The 20151-nt window shown below is 39.0% G+C and overlaps 1 long non-coding RNA gene across 1 annotated transcript in view; it reads left to right on the forward strand.

Annotated features, from left to right (window-relative positions):
- The window catches only part of LOC128851296 (uncharacterized), a 43141-nt gene extending 24587 nt beyond the window's left edge, over nt 1-18554 (forward strand). The window contains exon 3 of the long non-coding RNA XR_008448620.1: nt 15723-18554. This is a non-coding gene — a long non-coding RNA (uncharacterized LOC128851296). The remainder of the gene's footprint in view (nt 1-15722) is intronic.
- Nucleotides 18555-20151: the final 1597 nt, after the last annotated feature.

Below are 20151 nucleotides of genomic sequence, written 5' to 3' on the forward strand. Positions count from 1 at the left end.
ACCAGACCTTTGGAGAGAGATGTCAGCACATAAAAAAAGTAACAGTTTTTTAATATCTAGACCTTGCTTCATGGCCATTCATTACATTCTACTGTACCTCGGATATGGGTTGGTAAAGGGCTTGGAAAACTTAAAGTGGGCAGTTAAAGATGAGCATATGCAGCATGATGGTTCGCAAAGCTGAAACCCTGGTGCAATTGTGATTTTTCTTTCTGCTTGCATTGCACGTGCCAGCTTTCAAGAAATATAAATATGTTGAGACACATAGCTTGTCTGAGTTGGGAATCTTCTGCCTAAATACAGCATCTTTTTACTATGCTGCGCATTACTGCGCTCCCCAGAAAACATCCTTCAAGCAATTTAAACACATTATTTCAAATCCATTTTCAAATCCTAAGGCTGGGTCAGTATTTTCCTTTCTGACTTTAGGTGGTAAAAATTCTGTCTTATCCTTTCCTCTACCTAAAAAAGCACAAATTGCACTCTAAAATCTCTCATTCATTCCTGTAAAGCTGAGATGGTGATGCTGTTTTTGCCACCCTTGTTCCCAAAAGTCATTACTGATATAAGAAATGTGCTCAGCTCTGGCCTACGTGATGCTGCTATTTCATCTGGAGGCATCCTTCTCTCCAAACCATATAAATCCATAGTTCTAATGCTACGCTCTCTTCAGGCTTTAGCTGACTGCTTAACGCCTAATGAGCGAAATGTGTTTTGTATATCGTCTGTGAAATTACTTTGTGAAACAATTGGTCTCTTTCAGAAGAAGAGTGCTATATAAATGTAAGTCATTAATGTCGTCCTTACCCAAGGACAGAAAAGGATGAAAATATGCTTATATATTTTAGTGCTAGTGTAACTACAGAATTCTGTAATTCTATTTAAATATTATTTGTTTGAAATAATGGTTGCCATTTAGTTTTAAGCAAGAATAAATGCAGATGGTTTATTCTTCTTTTAGTTCCATTTTAGTTCGGTGCTATTAAACTATGGAAATGTCAGTTTGGAGCGAATGAAATAATAGGATGTTTTTAAAAAGAGCAATGACTTAAATGAAAATAACTGGTTACTTAGAGATAGTACTTGCTTAAAGAAGCAAATAGCAGTAAAACTGTACCTGCCTCTGCCTTTTTCATCTGCTTCTATGTTTTTCATTCTGAGATCCTAGAATCTTGAAAGTAGAATAGAAAAAAAACTTATGAAAAGCCTGTGAGGTCCATCTACTTCTACAACAGGATTATTCATCGCCACATGTTTTCCCCATCTGGCAGTAAATGGCCAAAATGCTGAGACCACCACCGTCTTGCAAATTGTTCCACAGACTAACCAGTCATGCTATTGAGAAGATATGCCTACAGTTCAATCCAAATTGTCTGCAATCATATTACTTCCTTTCCGTTGTTGTCCTGAGTAGTTCCTCCCCACCCATGCATTTAACCTCTCTGAAATATTTGTGGATGGCAATCAGATCCCTCTGAGTCACTGCTTAGCTAAGCTGTATGCATTTTGAGTTTCATTCTTTTCCCATGTAAATCTTTTAGACATTTAACAATTTTTCTCCACTTTCCTGTGTAATCCTCAACATTCACTGAAGTAATTAGAAAAATTGCCACTGACTGAGCATGGGAATCAATGGCAAGCCTTACACAGATGGTCTTTTTAGTGGCCTGTGTGTGGCTGGACCTACTCTATGAAGTTGTGTTTTAGCCACGTAAAATCTCAGCTCTACTAAAAGCCAAAGCCCACATTCCTAAGTAGGAGCAGCATGGCCTGAATTAGTCACACAAGGTGGCAGAAACAGTGTACAGGAAATAATGTGTCTTCCAGACTTTGGTGGTAGACCCACCATTTTATAAAGATTCTGGTCTGACTGACTGTGTGTTACTAGATGCACAGGGATGCTTTTCCATTTTCAACTTATTTATCATTTTGATTTGGAACAAAAATTTGGAAATGTGAAATATCCTGTGGAATAGATTTTAGATTTTTTTCCTTGGGAGAACTAATGTAAAACAGCATTTATGAAAAATACAGTGGTCAAGGAATTTGATCTTGCCCAGAGAAGGAGCCCAGGAAGCCAGGCAGCGGGTCAGCGCTTTTTACCTCTCCCTTCCCTGGGAGCCTGGTGACCAAAAAGCTGTCCATCCTGAGAGCTAAGGAGCCTGGAAGGGAAGGCAGGTCATGCACCCTGCTTTCTATCAGTAATTCTGATGGGTCCCCACAGAGTGTTGTCGTTAAGTCAAATCAGTACTTACAGCCAGAATATGTCTGTCAGAATACGTTTTTGACAAGCTGAACTGCAATTCTTCAGTTGTCTGCACGGTTGGCATGTCCTTTATAGGCAAGTTTTCATTCCTCATTCCTAAGGTGTTTTCAGTTTGGCAAGCCAAAATAACACTTTCTCAAAGAAAAACAAAAAAAACTCCTTGTAATATATCAAATAGATGTATAAAATAACTTATTACCCTTAGCTCCAAAACTAGTTTTAAGGCAAGAGTAGTACTTAAATGCCTAAGCAGATTGTTGGAGCTTACAGGGTAGTGGATCCTACCTAGATTTAAAAAACTAAAAATAGAATACATAAGCTAAGTGGTTTGATATCTAGGATTATTATATGACAATGCAAAGGCCAGTCAGATGATACGTAACTCTGAATGGTGTGAGTTCAACAGTAATCTAAGTTTCTACCAGCTTTTTGAGCAGTGATTCTACAATATGCATGCTCTGGCAGGACCTATCACTTTCATCTTACAACCAGGACCTACTTAAGTTGCTGTTCTCAAGAGCGTTGTCAGCAGATTGCCATTTGCCTTAACAAAGGGGAAAGGAGAATGAAGTAAAAGACGAGTAATGGAGTAAGACTGTCTGCATAGATAGTTAAAAAAGCAACAATCAAAGGCAGAAACTGTTTCGTAATTTTCTTCACAATAACTGTTCCACATAACCAGATCCTTTCATATAGATAATGGCTGCAGCATTGAAGACCATTGCTGAGCGATAATTCACACCCATAGACAGTTTTGCTAATCCAGGAAATATTTATTTGAAAGTGAATACAATTTAACATGTATTGCTTTCTTGACTGGTTTTCATTTTTTAAGTAATGTCCTCACCTGATGGATAGAGCATTCCCCTCTTCCATTCACATGCACAAATAAAGGCAAGACCTAACTCCTCTTCTTCTATCTTGAATTGTGTGTTCCTTAGGACAAAGTGCTCTTTGAAAACTTTAGGGTAGATAAATTACAGGCTGTTCTGACAGCTCTGCCAATACAAGTTTTCATTGGTTTCACAAGATGGACACTACTTTACTGAAGCTTTATAAAACATGCAAAGTTATCCACTCAAAATCAGTATCAATACAACATGATCTGGAAAAGGCTCTGCAGGAGAGTTTCATAAGCTGCAGCCTCTACAAAGGCTCAAGGATACTTGTAGCCTTGGACTACCTCTGGTCCTCCACTTCCTTTTGACCCTTCTCCCATTGCTTTTCACTCACTGCTTTAGGTGATATGAGGTCAAGCCTCCTGATCCAGTTAGCTTTCATAGCTACATCTTCCAGTCTTGTCCTTTGGCCCAACAACAAATGTCTTCTCCATTGTGTACACCCCGAAGTCTTTTCCACCCTAATTACTTTTTCTAAACTGGAATAACGGGAGGGGGAAGGCAAAATGTTGTAAGCTACATAGGGAAAGAAGTATGAAAACTAATCTATATATACATAAATAATGTGCCACAGCTACAATATTTCATCATTTCTGTTCATCCTTGTGTGTGATTGTTTTTTTTTTTTAAATTTTCTTTCTACGCTATCAGTAGGTGATACTGATCTAATTCCAACTAAAAACTTGTTTAGGTATTTTTCATCTTATTTGCTTACCTAGCTACAATAATAGGGATCCAGCTGTGGATGGACCTCAGAATGATGACCTCAGAATTCAAACGACTGCTAATTAGAATATCAGTGAATGTTTTACCCTCAGACCATCAACGCCCTTTCCTAAGAATGGATACTTCCTGCTCACAAACTCCGTACACCTTTAAGGTATTGAATCCCACTGCTATGAAGTCACCTAACTGTTAGTGTATACACTAGTCTCCCTAGGTCAATTGAAATAGGATTCAAATTAATGGGTCCTTCCATTCGTAAGAGAAGTGATTAAAAATTTGTTAAGGAAATCTTAATTTCAGAAACAGAGGTATTCTATTTCTGAACTATCCTGTTTTTTTCTTTTCTTTTCTGAATAGGCTTGAAGTGCCTGTGTCTAATGAACATAGGGCAGATTTGAAATTAATTGTAATTGGTGTACGTTTTTGGGATAGTAGACATAAAACTGCATGAATTTGTTTGTTTCCATTAGCAAAACCAGCTTGTTTTCCCTTACACTTTAAGAACTTTATGGTTACTGGAGTCCATTTATACATTTAAAACAGTCTAATCAAGCCTTTCTCTTTTCTACATGTTTGTAAAGATATCAAAGCTATCTCAGGAACTATGCATGCAGATAGGTGAGTTAAACTGGCATTGAAACTAGTGAAAATTATATAATAGCTACTAATGTAAATAAAAAGGAATATAAATATGATGAATGAAGAGCTGTGAATTAACATTTTGAAATTAAACAGACTGGGTTTTCTAAATGAATGTGCATGAAAGGTGAAGGGAGATATTTTAAAAACGCTTTTGTTGTACTTCAGCAGAGTGTGTGTCAGAAAGAAATCGTTTTGAGAACAATTTAATATCACAGCTGTAGTAATTAGCCATTAGGTATGTTGAAGGGGCCAAGTTTTATTTTTTTCATTGGGAAAGTTTTCAGAACTTCTCTTTTGCTGCCTCTAGACACGTACCCTGAAGATAAGAGAAGGGAAGATCATGGCTTACTTAAATTATCTATGGAACCCTCTGGTTCCTGAAGTGCTTTAGTGAAAAAGCTGAAACCAAGGCTGTGATGTGCCACATAGTTGTAAGTTTTGCGGTGAGGTGATCATGGGTAGCTGTAGTGGAAGAACCCATATATTGAAAAGGCAGATACAAAAACTATCCCCGAAGATAGAAGTTATTGAGGCTTATACAGGCCTTATAAAAGATACCACAATATAAAAAAATAAAATAAAATAAAATAAAATAAAATAAAATAAAATAAAATAAAATAAAATAAAATAAAAACAACCCTAAAATAGTGTATCTGCTACATTCATAATGATTGTGATATCTTCAGGTTTCGTCCTAGAGGATCTGGCGACTGGCAGACATTCTTCGGTGAAACAGAGGAAGTTTGTGTCCTGAGCAGCTGCAGGGGCAAAGCTAAGCAATGCTCAGGCTTTGGTCACTAGCTTAAATTCCAAGCAATAGTTACACCAGCTCATTGCCTATGGACTTGAAGTGGGCTGGGCTCCAAAGCACGGAGTATATCACTACAGCTCAAGTGAAGCAGAGAATGAGTGGGCAGATGCTTACTTAATGCAATGGCAGATGTAAAACATGCTTGCAGAAGCATTGATTGTCTTTGCTTGATTTCTACAAATGGGGTGGAACTAAAAAACTTGAGTCCCTATGGTCCACAGCAGCAATGGCATGACTGTGTGGTACCTCTTCTACCCTGAAAAGATCTGGCTAGTTGGCATTCACAGATCTTCTTGACCTTTCTTGAGAGCAGTAGAAGCTGGTCAGGTGTATCTTCTGAATGGTACAATTCTGTAATATAGTTGATTCTATCCTTTTCCTTAATTTAGTTGGTAAAGTAGCATTTGTTAGCAGAGGTGATTCCTCATTCTTGGACTGACCACATCTGAAGATGTCTTATTTCTCATGTGAAATAAACTGGAATAGAAAAGATGAACAATCTGTCTGGTACACAGTGTGTGCAGTTTCATTGACTAAACCATGTTTAATAATTCTTACGTGAGGCACAAAAACATCAGTCTTTGAAAAGTCACAAACATTACAGTCCACATAGACCTTTTCTTTTTGCCATTCTATTGCAATGATAACAAAAATGAAACAATGCTTTGGGAGATCTCCAGGCTAACGGACAGACAAGCTCTAAATGTTAATGGCAAAAAGAAGAAATACTCTATATCTCTAAACAAAGAAACGATAAAAGTGGAATAACTAAGTCAAAGACAGTATAGTCTACCAACAAACCAAGGTCTAGGAAACAGCAGACTTTAAGAAATGGTCATACTTTGCCAAAAAGGTCAATGATGGTACTCAAGAGCACAGAGAAAATATATGATATTAATATGTTGAACCACACACTGTTCAAATCCTGTGAAAATTTGGGAATCTTGATGAAAAGACTTCTGTTTTCTGACTGAATTTATAAAGTTGGGGTATGTAGAACTTTGGTGAGTATTTTTTTGCACCTGGGACAATGGACCTTTCTGTTTCCTCCACTAGTTTTCCTAAGGCATTTAAGTCCTCAGGATATAAGAGGAAAACCAAAAAGCAAGGTAGAGGCAATTGCAGGTTAGCCAGAGCTCTTATGTTCCACTCTTCCAAGCTGTCCTCAACTGTGGCATATTGCAACCCCTTAGAGAAGAGAGAGCATACAAATTAGGCTTCCTACTGACTTCAGTGCCTTCCAGAAAGTGCTCTGCAGAGACAGATCCCAAGAAGTTCTCTGAGCCTAGGTAGGGAGAAACAGAACAAGGAATGCACCAGGACAGATGAGGCTAGGGCAGATGGGAATACAATGCTGAGATATACAGTCTATCTTCCCTGACCTAGCCTGAAAGAGAAAATCTCTAGGAAAATAAAATCAGTAATACGTTTCCATTTTGTGAAATAGAGGGAGCATTAGGCCTTCTGGATTCAAGGGGGGAAGAGCTGCTGTAAGAAAAGAGAGAAATTTATCTTCATTTATGATCCTGGCAAGGAATAATGAATGAACAAGGAAGCATATTAACTCATCATTATGTAATATTGATGCTTGAGAGCAGATGGTGTACAGATTTCCAAAATCTACCAGGTGCCTTTCATTGAGCTAGTTTTGTAGCACTCTTCTTGCCCCTTGTGAAAGCAGGCCTTTGCATATTTATATAATTCAGAGAATAATGTGGTCAAACCATTGTCTTTGTCTACTTATAATCAGAACTTCCTCCAGAACTAAGTCAGGTCAAATAATGAAAACCTTTCCCACGGCAACGGAGAGAAGCAGCAAAGGGAGACATGCTGTTAAGTTTCTTAGTCTGCTGAACTATACTATGACTGAAATCTCTGACCAACTTAACTTACATCAACTTAAAAAAATAGTGAACCCTGGGTACCACAACTAGGAAAGTAGGTGGGTAGGTTAAACTTGTAGATAATGAACCAGATCCCTCAGATGCCTGGGTAGACTGAAGGCTAGAAGAAGTGGAGGAGTTGCAGACCCTTTAGTAGGGAGTAAAGGAAGAGTGAGGGGAACTGGGAGAGTGAAAGGATACCAGTGGCAAAAGTTCCCTGGTCTTTAAGGGAGTTTGGGTGCATGTGCAACCCATCTGGAAGTAAAAGAGAAGCCTGAAGGAGTCATGTCCAGATGCCGGTCCATGAGACTGGAGAGTGTCCAAGAGATAACACTCCTCAAATATGGTGATAGAAGTAGTTTAAGAGAAAAGAAGGCCAGAACATACATTCTTGACACTCTTTAAAGCTTAGCAATATTTTTATCAGTTGGTGGTTCATTTGATCTCAGTGGAAAACATAACCTGTTATCTTTTATTATTTGAGATTAAAATCATCTTCCATCAAGGCTGGGGGATGTGCTAGATGTGGGTTTTGTCATATCAGGGACTTGGTGAGTTCTGCAAAAAGGAGTTCATGTGAAATATCCTCTCACTTCAGCTATTGTCTTTGGCTGTAGCAATGACACATGCTCTAAACTGAAACCCAGCAGCATCAAGCATAGCTATTCTCTTTCAAACTAAAAGCATGGTGCTTGCTTCTATTAAAGGCCAAAAATTTCACAAATGGCTGCAAGAGTTTTCTTGTGCTTCCAGTGGCCAATTTGACAGGGTTTTTTTTAAAACATTTCTGAAGAAAGCTGATTTTCTCTTACAGCTCCTGCAGTCTATTTCCAATACTCATCTTTAGATCCATAGGTTTGTCTGTGTTGTGATAATGTGTTTAGAAATGTGACTTTCCTTATCTATGTTAGGCAAAGAGTCCTTTGCAAATTTATGTTGGTGAGTTCATCTTAGAAAACAACCTTCTGTCCTAGTTGAAAAATGGCCTCTCCATGAGGGGAGAAGCAACAGAAGGGAAATTAAGCTATAACTATTGTTCTGGTCTGGCCAGTTTGATGGACAGGAACAGCATCCTGTACCTTCCTTGTGGGAGGTGTGACATGCTGTACAAGACATGCAACACATGCCTCCTTCAGATACCCTTCAGAAAAGGATCTAGCACACAGTATTGACCAAAAAGCTTAAACTTGATCTATGACAAATGTTGTCTTCTAACAAGACTCTGAAAGTAGTAGCCATTGTTGGGAATAGCAAGAATGTTTCCAGGATGTGTATTTGCATTTTTCTTTTCTCCTTTTCTAGCAAAGAACATTTTCTCAGCATTGAACATTTAGAGAAGCAGCCTAGTAAAAGAGAGTCCTTTTCTCATTATCTCCAGAGCCATTTACTCTCTATTTCCTGCTGACTGTTAAATATATGATGAATGTAACATGCATAACTTTTTAACAATTGAGAATTGACAAATATATTTACCTCCCTTTTAGAAAGCAAACAAAACCAAAGCCTCACCAATTTCTCCAAAAACTTCAGTGGATGCAACCACAGAATAATAAATATAGTGCAGGAGAACAACTGGAAAAGAATCTATTTCTATTTACTTCAGGAATGTTCAGTTTACTTCAGGAATGTTCAGAAGATTTTTCTGAAGAGTATTATGGCAATGAATATACTCTTTGAGGGAAACAGTCTTTTTAATTAGTTACAATGGCTGTCAGCACAGCTCTACATAAAATGGTGGACTATTTAAGAAGCAAGCGGGAAAGCAGATCTAGATCAGTAAAAGTTGATCCTTTTGCTGTTCTTGAAACATTGTTCTTCGTAACTAAGAATCTATGTAAAATCTTGAGGGACCTGCCAAAAAACATGGTAAATAATTCCTTTTCATCCATTGTTCTTGATGGAGAAGCCATGAGAGAATAGATAAGCTGTGATCATCAGCTATGCAGACTGGAAGTTGCTGGCTGATGCATTCAGAGAAACACCTTAAAATATCAATGCACTAAATTTAAATGATTGCAAACATCCTGTATCTTGTGAAAAGAAACTGGTGTATGCTAAGGTGATAATGGGGTAAGAACTTGGTAAAAGACAGCCTGTAAGAGAAGCCACACTAGAGTGTCAGTGAAGAGCTGGGAATTATTCAGAGCAACTGACCTGATGTATTCTGCAGAGCTATAGAAACAGACAACTGCAAATCTAGATCACCAAAGAAAATAAGAATCCACAGTGGTTGCTTAGAAACTGTGATTGTACTCTTTTATGGATAAAGGTCAGTACTAAAGTTATGGCAAGAGAAAAAATTTTGAAAGACGTTTTCTCTAAGGTGTGGAACAAAATTTGGGACCTCCCTTAATTTTTATCATAAACTGGGTACCAAGAATAGAAATTTAACCTGAAATGCTTTGAAAGTGAACTTATTTATAGGTCAGTAATTTAAAGGCTTAAAAAGCTGAGTCCCAAATGCTCAAAGGTATGGAGCTATATACCTAAATACCCTTGAGGATGTTGATTCAAAGGTACAGCTAAACTACGTGCTCATGTAAGATTAGCAAAAACGCGTATATAGGACATACATGTTCTTAATTTTATTTTTAACTGAAAGAATGGTTTCTTCCACAATGAAGTCCTTTGGAGTGCTCATTTCAACCTCAATCTATAATGCTGTTAAAGAAAAAAAGAGGTAGAGGTGTCTTAAGGAAGAATTTGTGATTTAATTCTCATTCTGTTGTTGTGTGGCTGTTTATTTTTATCTACTCATCAAAATGAAATAGCAGATCACTCTGGGCAAAATTCAAGCTTGCGAGAATCAAGCTTGCTTGAGAATTCAAGCTTGCTTGCGAGAATCTCAGTCTCCTAGAGAGAACCTCAGAAAGCTATGGACTTTAGAAACTGGAGGATTATTAGGAGTATAAATGACCACCACTTCTGGGTGGAAGTGTGGATCTGCTGGAGGGTAGGGAGGCTCTGCAAAGGGATCTGAACAGGCTGGACCACTGGACTGAGGCCAATGGTATGAGGTTCAACAAGGCCAAATTCCGGGTCCTGCACTTGGGGCACAACAACCCTATTCAGTGCTACAGACAAAGAGAAGTCTGGCTGGAGAGCTGCACAGAGGAGAAGAACCTGGGGGTTATGGTTGACAGCTGACTGAACATGAGCCAGCAGTGTGCCCAGGTGGCCAAGAAGGCCAATGGCATCTTGGCTTGGATCAGAAACGGCGTCATCAGCAAGTCCAAGGAGATTATTCTCCCTCTGTACTCGACACTGATGAGACCACTCCTTGAGTACTGTGTTCAGTTCTGGGCCCCTTGCTACAAGAAGGATGTTGAGGCTCTGGAGCGTGTCCAGAGAAGAGCAACGAAGCTGGTGAGGGGTCTGGAGAACAAGTCTTACAAAGAGTGGCTGAGAGAGCTGGGGTTGTTTAGCCTGGAGAAGAGGAGGCTGAGGGGAGACCTTATTACTCTCTAGAACTACCTGAAAGGAGGTTGTGGAGAGGAGGGAGCTGACCTCTTCTCCCAAGTGACAGGGTACAGGACAAGAGGGAATGGCCTGAAGCTGCACCAGGGGAGGTTCAGGCTGGATATCAGAAAAAAATTTTTCACAGAAAGAGTCATCAGGCACTGGCACAGGCTGCCCAGGGAGGTGGTCGAGTCACCTTGCCTGGAGGTGTTTAAGGAACGGGTTGATGAAGTGCTTAGGGACATGGTTTAAGGGAGTGTTAGGAATGGTTGGACTCGATGATCCAGTGGGTCCTTTCCAACCTGGTGATTCTATGATTCTATGACCTTAATGGAGCAGATCATAGCAGTTGCTGGGCTAGATTCATTACAGATATCAAAATTCCTTCCTTGAATTGAAGATGTTTCTATGACTTCATATTCATTTAGGAAGCTTCCCAGCATGTCCCCTGAAGGCTACCTGCAGCTACATGGGTGAGCAAGCAGTGTACATTGCTCACATGAACACCTGTGGAGCTGTTACTTTTGCCTTACTGAGCCCACACAAGACAGACTCTCCATGTAAAGCCAGAACTATGGTTTCCATGGTACTGTCATTCCAGATTCCAACATCAATGTGTTTTAATGTATTTTTGAGGCTCCAATCTTTGCTAGAATATGTGTGAGGAAAAGAGATGGGGCATTTGTGAATGATAGCAAAGGAGAACAGTGATTCAAAACTATTCTGACACCATCTCACTGAAATAATCTTTTGTGTACTTTGAGTATAAAAATATAATCCTTGCCAAAGGACAGAAACTTTCATGCAAAGCAAAGGCAGTTCTGCATGCAAACCCCAATAAATATAATACATTGGAGACTACTTTCCTCCTGAGTTCTAAGAAAATGCCAATGATAGAGAACTAGAGGACATTGGAAGGAATGAGATTTTCTTTAATGATTAGCACTGAAGCAGTCAACATTTTGGCTCTGCCCTAAATCCTCCCATTCGCAGGCAAAGAAATTATTTTTCTCTCAGCAAATCCTTAATTTTTGCCCTTCACATTACCTAATCTCCCACCTTCTGTCTTAGCAAACACAAGCTGTCCCTTGCACCTGTGGATTTTCCTTATACCAGTCCTTCTTATTCTGTTAAAAAATAGGGAAAATATGTTTGAAAAGGTATTGTAAGTTTGGGGAAAACATATTTGAAATGCTATATGACATTCAGAACTATAAATGGAATCATATGGATGGATGTGTGCGTGCAATTTTACAAAAGTGTGACAGTGGTGAAATCAGCACTGAGAGCTCTTTTGATTCTTGTTTGTCCTGCTTGGTAGTTATTCACGTATACCTGTCATATTTGGAAGGCACAAAGGGATGGGAAGCAGTTTCATTTCAATATTTCCTTTCTCTGTACTGCGTACCCATTCTGACATAAAAGATAAGTTAAAATCATAGAATCACGGAATCATAGAATAGTTTGAGTTGGAAGGGACCTTAAAGACCATCCAGTTCCAACTCACCTGCCATGGGCAGGGACACATCCCACTAGATCAGGCTGCCCAAGGCCCCATCCAGCCTGGCCTGGAACACCTCCAGGGATGGGGCATCCACAGCTTCCTGGGCAACCTGTTCCAGTGCCTCACCACTGTCATTGTGAAGATATTCCTCCTTATGTCTAGTCTAAATCTGCCTCTCTCCAGTTTATACCCATTGCCCCTAGTCCTATCACTACAAGATTTTTATAAACCATCCCTTCCCGGCTTTTTTTGTACTGGAAGGTCACTATAAGATCTCCTCAGAGCCTTCTCTTGTCCAGGCTGAACAACCCCAATTCTCTCAGCCTGTTCTCTTATGGGAGGTGCTCCAGCCCTCAGATCATCTTTGTAGCCCTCCTCTGGACCCTTTCCAACAGTTCCATATCCTTCTTACGTTGAGGAGTCCAGAACTCAACACAATACTCTGGATGAGGTCTCACAACAGAGGAATAGAGGGGCAGAATCAGCTCCCTCGACATGCTGGCCACCCTTCTTTTGGTGCAACCCAGGATACGGTTGGCATTCTGGGCTTCGAGCGCACATTGCTGGCTCATGTCAAGCTTCTCATCAACCAGCACCCCCAAGTCCTTCTTTGCAGGGCTGCTCTCAATCACATTGCCCCCCCATCCTGTATTGAAACTGTGGATTGCCCTGACTCAGATGTAAGACCTTGCACTTGGCCTTGTTGAACTTCATGAGGTTCTCCCAGGCCCCATTTCTTCAGCCTTTCCAGGTCCCTCTGGATGATATCCTGTGTTTCCGGTGTAGCCACTGCACCACTCAGCTTGTTGTCATCTGCAAACTTGTTGAGGGTGCACTCAATCTCCTTGTCTATATCATTGATGAAGATATTAAACAGCACTTGTCCCAGTGTGGATGCCTGAGTGACACCACTTGTCACAGATCTCCACGTGGACTTTGACACAAAAAGAGACAAAAGAAGAGGCCCAAAACAAGCCAAGGTGGTCTGAGGAAGTCAGTTTGTTACTGATTGTTCAGAGCCACTGCTATGTGGCTCTCAGATGATAATTGGGGTGTTGCTAGTTGCTCCCCCAGCCAAGCCTAAGAAAGCCCTGGATACTGCTGCCCCCTCCCCAGAGGCAGGCGGGCGCTGCGGCCGCTAGAGCACCGCGCTGCTTCTTTGGCAGGGCCTCTACTGCCACACTGATTGGCTGGTCATGATTGTGCTGACATCAATCAGCCAATTAGAAGCCAGATAGTGCTGACAGCAGATGCAATGGGGAGTCCAGGCTAAGGGTGGATGAGAAGTCTCTGGTCAGGGCTGGCCTGCTGTGGGATGGTATCTCTTTTGCAGACTCCTAAGCGCAGCTGAGGCAGAATACGCACACTGTCCTCTTAGTGATTAGTTGTGGCTGCGCTACCTGTTTTGCCATTTTACCCTGACAGTCTCAACTATGGGAGTTCTCTGGCAAACTATGGCCAGGACTCAGTAAGTTACTAGAACGCTTCTTTCAAAACAACGTGTTATATATTCGATTTCCGCAGTAGCACAAAGGATAAAATCAAGCTGATCTAAAGGACTGATTCTTGGGCCTGATTTTCACTGTGAACTTGTTTTACTTTCAACTTGGTCTTGGCTGGGAGAAAGAAACTTGTAGTTGGGTCAGTATAGTGTAGGATTTTATTTTTCTCAAGAGTCGTCAACAGACAGAAAAGAGCACTTGTAGGTAAATGCTTTTGCTTGCACACATCACACCCCCTCGGGCATAACACATAGTCGAACAGTGGGAACAATGCATGGCATGTCTGGTTGGCTTGTAGAAGCTAAGAAGTGATGAAACACAGAGCAGATGGTGTCTCTGGAAACTGCCTCTGTGTAACAAATCCCTAGTGACCATACTGAGATTTTTCAAAACCTTCTTGTTTGGTCAAATTTGGGTGGATTTTCATGGGGTTAAAAAAGGGCATATCCTTGACACCAGGATATGTTGAAAGGCAGATGTTTGCTTCAGTGTGCAGAGCAACTTGATTTTTTCAGTAAGCAGTCATGAATTTGGAAGATTTTATAAGTGCTTTCCTTTAGCTACATCAGTAGTTCAGTCATTTAAGTGGTAGCTTTTCCAACAAAATCCAGACTGAGGAAGGAGACTGATAAGATTTTTTTTAATCTGAACAGTTAGAATTTGGCAGAAGTACAACGAGAAGAGGATCTGGTGAAACAAATAACATACCTGACTCTGGGATTCACTGTCAGTAGCATCTGTAAAAGTATTTCACAACATTAAAAATGTGCAGTTGTATATTTTGTTTTACTAGGAAAATTAATGTGTTTCAGCATTTGAGAAAATTTGTTTCATCCGGAGAAGCTGAGGGTGAGGGAGACCTTATCACTCTATACAGCTATCTGAAAAGAGGTTGTAGTGATGTGCCTGTTGATTTCTTCTCCCAAGTAATAAGCAATAGAAGAAAAGGAAATGGCCTCAAGTTGTGTCAGGGGAGGTTTAGATTGGATATTAGGAAAAATTTCTTTACTGAAAGTGGTGAAGCATTGGAACAGGCTGCCCAGAAAAATAGTGGAGACATCATCCCTAAAGGTGTTAAAAAAATGTGTAGATGTGGCACTTTGGGACACGGTTTTGTAGGCATAGTGATCTTGTCTTATGGTTGGACTTGATGATCTTCGAAGACTTTCCAACCTTAATGATTCTATGATTCCATGGAAATACTTCAAATATTAGAAAATAACTGCTGAAATTGTCCGTGAATTGGCACAATACAGATGAGTTTATTACCATTGGATTCCCTTCTTCAGCCAAGTGTTTGAATTAGGTGTGAGATCTGAAATGTCCAGTAGCAAGAAAAACTGATGGTTGAGACTCACATTTCCAATATTCTGGAATACAAAATATCTACAAAGGTAAATAAAATATATATATATATTTTCCTATAAAAAACAGAAATATTTTTCACTTTCAGAGTTCTTGATTGTGCTTCACTTAGGATGTTATGTTAATCTTGGATAACTGTTTGGAATTTTAAACTAATTGCAGTAAAAAGTTAACATGAATGATTTCTGATAGTAAGTATCAAATCAAGAAAATAAACTAATAATTTGATTTAATTGAGAAGCAATATGTCTACCTACACCACCTGCCGAGCATGCTGCTTCCTAACTGAAATGTCTCTGTGTCTTATCTCTTCAAGGTTTTCCTTTCATTGGCTGTTGGTTACGTGATTTCTGGCAATAAAGTATTTCATAGTATTATTTCCATCTGTCCACCTGGCTCATTTTTGTAGTAACATGTTGGAGTCTGGTGTTTTTTTGACAACAATTTAAATAATGACCTAATTGTTCATACAGTCTACATTAGATTTCTTTATTTAATTGGAAATATAAAGCATAATCCAAATCTTTGATCTTATTTTATTTCTTTTACTAAAATTTAATATAAAGTCATAAGCACTGATAGCATTTTTGGTTTCTTATCTTAACAGAAGGAATGTAAATATCAGAATAAGGATGAATTTATACCTTTCTTACTGTAAATTTCAGAATTATTCAGAGAAGAACCAGAGCTCCTGAGTGATTCTGGATCACTACAGATTCAACTCTACAATGAGCCTCAAAAGATGATTTGTCCCATCTTTCTTCCCCAAGGACAGTTGACTTCTCTATCAGCAATTAACAAGCAGATGATTGTGGAACATTTTATTAATACTATTAGTGATGGAGATTCCAGAGGCTCTTCAAGCTATTATTCCAGTGTTTCACCACCCCAACAACGGAAAGTTTCTCCTTGTGTTTTATCCAAACCCACTGATAAACTGAAGAACTGTGAGCCCTTATACTATTAGCATGGGTAACTATGTTCTTTTTATTGTTTCCATTAATATGTTGCATAGAAGATAGTTCCAATAGTAGTAAAAAGACTTTGCAGGTTTTTTATTTTCTCACATCTTTTTTGTTGGAAGAGCGTCTTTAGTAGATTTGAGCTTTATAACTATTGATCTATTAAACTGTTTGCACTGTGTTACTATGATAAAAATTGAAGGAAATAATGCACTTTTTTGTCAGGTGGCTACATATAGTAGGTTAAGCAAGACTTCTGAGCTCTGGGGACTAAGTGGGTGCTGGTCATGTACGAGTCTTCTCTTGGCTGTCCTATGATTGCTTGGTGACCTGCAAAAAGCACTTATCTCTATCTCTTAGACACTTGTACAGCTAATGTGATAATATCAGGAAACTTCATTTTTCAGTGCGTTGAGAAGAGAGATTTTATTAATGACACTATAATTATAACTGGGTTTGTTTCTCAATTTTTTACATTATTTATTAAAATAAAATAAGACTATTTATTCAAAGCGTTATTTCTATTTTGTAACTTACCATTTTCTGGGTTTTGCCATTAAGCATTAAGAATTTCCATGCTAATGGAGTTGCTTAGGTACTTGGAAAGTTTTCCTGGACCAGCTAATTTCTCGTTGACAATTTACATGTGTCTTATTGGGTTCTTAACTTATGAGCTGTTATTATTGTGATTAGTTCACTCTAGGCTTTTGGTAAAGTTAATCAGGGGAAACTATGTCTGTGGTTACAGAGAAGAGCTTATATATGCCTGATGGAGTGCCACAGTGGACAACTTGTTTTCCAAATACGAGAATAAACATAGCTCTAAGGAGCTCACATTCTCAGCTAATGCAAGAGGTGATAAACAAGACACCACAAACTTCTGTCGGATGAGCAAAAGTGAATCACTTTCAAAGCCTGCAGTTATATAAGAGGGGTGGGGGACAGGAAGGGGCCAATAAATTGACTCCAAAAATGCAAAATTAATCATTATATTGGAAAACACTAGAAATTTGAAGAGTGATCTCCTGTCTGACGTGAAGCTGCAGAAGCTGCTTGTTCTTGAAACAATTAAGTAGTGCCCCGGAATGTGTGGGAAAAGAATTACCAAGGTTGACCAAAATGTCTGATTTATATTTCCCCAAAATTTGTTATTATGTCCTTAAAACTGTGGTCCATGGGAGATGATTTGATAACAGTGTTCTAACGCTCTGCAAGAGATTTGGAAACTGGAGGATGATTATCTGTAACCAGCAGACAGTGGAGCGCCTCCAGATTGACAGCAATGCAGTTAACAATCAGAATGTAGTCCAGTATATATGTGTGAGCAATGTCTTTTCAAAAAAATGTAACACAGTAATGGTTTGTAAGAAAGGTAATACTTTTTCCTTGATGCTTGAAAAATAATAACAAAAAAGGATGGTTTGAAAGACATAAGCAAAATAAGTACATTCAAAACACCAATATAGCTAATTTAAGAATACGTATTGTCTTCTTCTTACATCTCTGGGAGAAACCAGAAATAATTAATTCAAGTGAAGTATGGCGCTCTCATAAATTTCCAACAATTCACAACAGTAACATTCATTTTCTATTGATGACAGCTAACAAAGATCTTGGCAGTGAGGTTTTTCATGTGGAATGAGGGCTAGGAGTATCTGATAAGGTTGAAAAATGTGTTTTAAGAAAATAGGTTTCAGTTAACTTAGTAAATCCCTCCCCGGCAAGACCCCTAAACTGTCCCCAAGGACCACTGAGACCCTCAAATTCCCCTGAATGGCCCATGGGACCCCCTTGAGACACCCAGATGACATATATTGACCCCCAATTCCCCCCAGGATCCCCAGATGCCCCACAGGGACCCCAAATACCCTGGGACCCTCAAATTACCCTGGGAAACCAAATCCCCCCCAGATGCCCCATAAGGACCCCAAATCCCTGACTGCTAAATGTTTTTTTCACCAGTTTTACACTACCAGTTAGGTGGAGACAGACCCAAGTCAATGAGACTTCACATGCCGAAGAGATCTTTGGCCACAATCCTTTCGAAAAGACCAGTCAAAATAATAGTAGCCATGCTGTATGTATTTTTGTCTTTCCTGAGCTTTCTTTAGCACATCACATGGCATACCTGACATTGATGTAAAGAAGTGGTTGGATTACAGATCTCCTGAGGTCCCTTCTAACCTGAATGATATACAAACTAATAAGCCCAAAAATGTTGAAGACTTGTTCTTTTCATATATGCTACTTCACACCAAACAGAAATGTAGTCTTAGATTTTACAATAAAGTTCACATCACTAATAGTTAATATTTAGCAGCTGTTTATTTTTTAATCAATTGCAAATAACTGTAATCATGTACAAAATGTTCTGGATTATGACCAAGACCAGCTGGACAAGATATTGTTTGCATATAATACCAGTATATGTTCAAATAATATGTTTAGAATACCATCTACTTTTGTCATTACTTCTTTTAATTAATATATCTCTCTATAAGGAAATTACAAATAAAGTATGAACGTTTGAGTTTCTGTGAATGGCTCTCTGGGATGATGCAAACCAGTGAAAAATAAAAATATAGTTAGCCAGACATTGTGCTTGCTTTCGTTCAGCTTTACTTGCATGCTGGCTTTTTCTGTAAAATTTCTAACTTGGCAAGCACTACTTGCCACTCAAACATAACACCTTGGAGACTGTTCTGAATTATTTATTGTTATACATTTAAAGTCAAAATCCAAAACAGTTGTCAGAAAACTTGATTTCCATTTCTTAGCTTCTTAAAACAACTCTAATAAGTCTAGGAGAGCTATGATCCCAGGCAAGCTAATGGTATAGTTTCAACTTTTCTGAGCTATCTTAGCTTATTCTTCCATTCTGCTCTGAAAAAATACTAGTTCTGACATTCTTGCCTGCAAGGTATCTTGAAAGCGTAGCTACCTTTTGTTTTGTGGTATGTGTATCTGCAGTCTTTGACTCTTGTTTACAACTTGTTTCTTACAGCAAAATTTTCAACTTTTTTATTCTATGCCTTATTAAATGCTTTACAGAGACATATATATATCTATGTATACAGCACCACTTTTTGACTCCAGAGAACTACGCTAATTACTACTAACAGAAACTTTAATCCTTCAAAAGCTGTGAGTTCAGAATTATTTTATTTCAAATCAATTTATGTATTTAGAAAGTAAATTGAACAAATATTATGAGAACTTTTGTGAAATGAAAGCAAGAATTATAGTACATGTGCATCACAAAATGCTGTGGTTCATCCCTCTCACAGACCTATTCTGTGTGAGGAGTCCTTATAAAATTAAATTTCTATGTGAGACATATTCAGGCTCCTATTCGCTAAAACACTTTTTGATTATTTAACTTTCTTAAAGCTGAAAAAATTGCAGAAGCAGAGATTTTTTTTAATATGAGTTTCTGTTCACAGCAACTGCTATTGCAACAAAGCTACTCGACTGGATGTATTCTGAGAGGGAAAATGTCTATACAAAGGGACTGCAAAGGAATATGTGAAGCTTTCATCCTACTGCTGCTCTGAGGAGTGAAAATGGGAATCTCAAATGTTTCCAACCCCTCTGAGCTCCAATAAGTCAAATTGTAGGGGCACAACAAGGCTGCAAATTTTATGCTAGTGATTCTTGTGTATGAGTAGAAGTCAACTTTGAAGCAAATCCCAAGTTATAGCTTGAGCTAACTGCAAAGCAGAAACAATCTTTATTGAGATGTTGGTTTCATTGTTTTTCAGTAGCCTTAATTCTGTTTTCATGTTCTGCAATTCATAGAATCATAGAATGGTTCGGATTAGAAGGGAACTTGAAGATCATGCAGTTCCAATCCCCAGCCATGGGCAGGGACACCTCCTACCAGACCAGTGTGCTCAAGGCACCATTCAACCTGGCCTTGAACACTTCCAGGGCGAGGGCATCCACAACTTCCCTGGGCAACCTGTTCCGGTGTCTCACAGTATCCAATAAGAAGTATTTATCTTTTAAAGGCATTTTCTATCACAATTCAGGTCACGTTATAGATGGTAAGTGCTGCTTCTTGAACTGCAGGACTTGCCTGTATTTCCATCATTCCTAACATCACCCTGGTTTTCCACAGTTATTTTGAATT

Source organism: Cuculus canorus, chromosome 2, assembly GCF_017976375.1.
Source record: "Cuculus canorus isolate bCucCan1 chromosome 2, bCucCan1.pri, whole genome shotgun sequence".
NCBI lineage: Eukaryota > Metazoa > Chordata > Aves > Cuculiformes > Cuculidae > Cuculus > Cuculus canorus.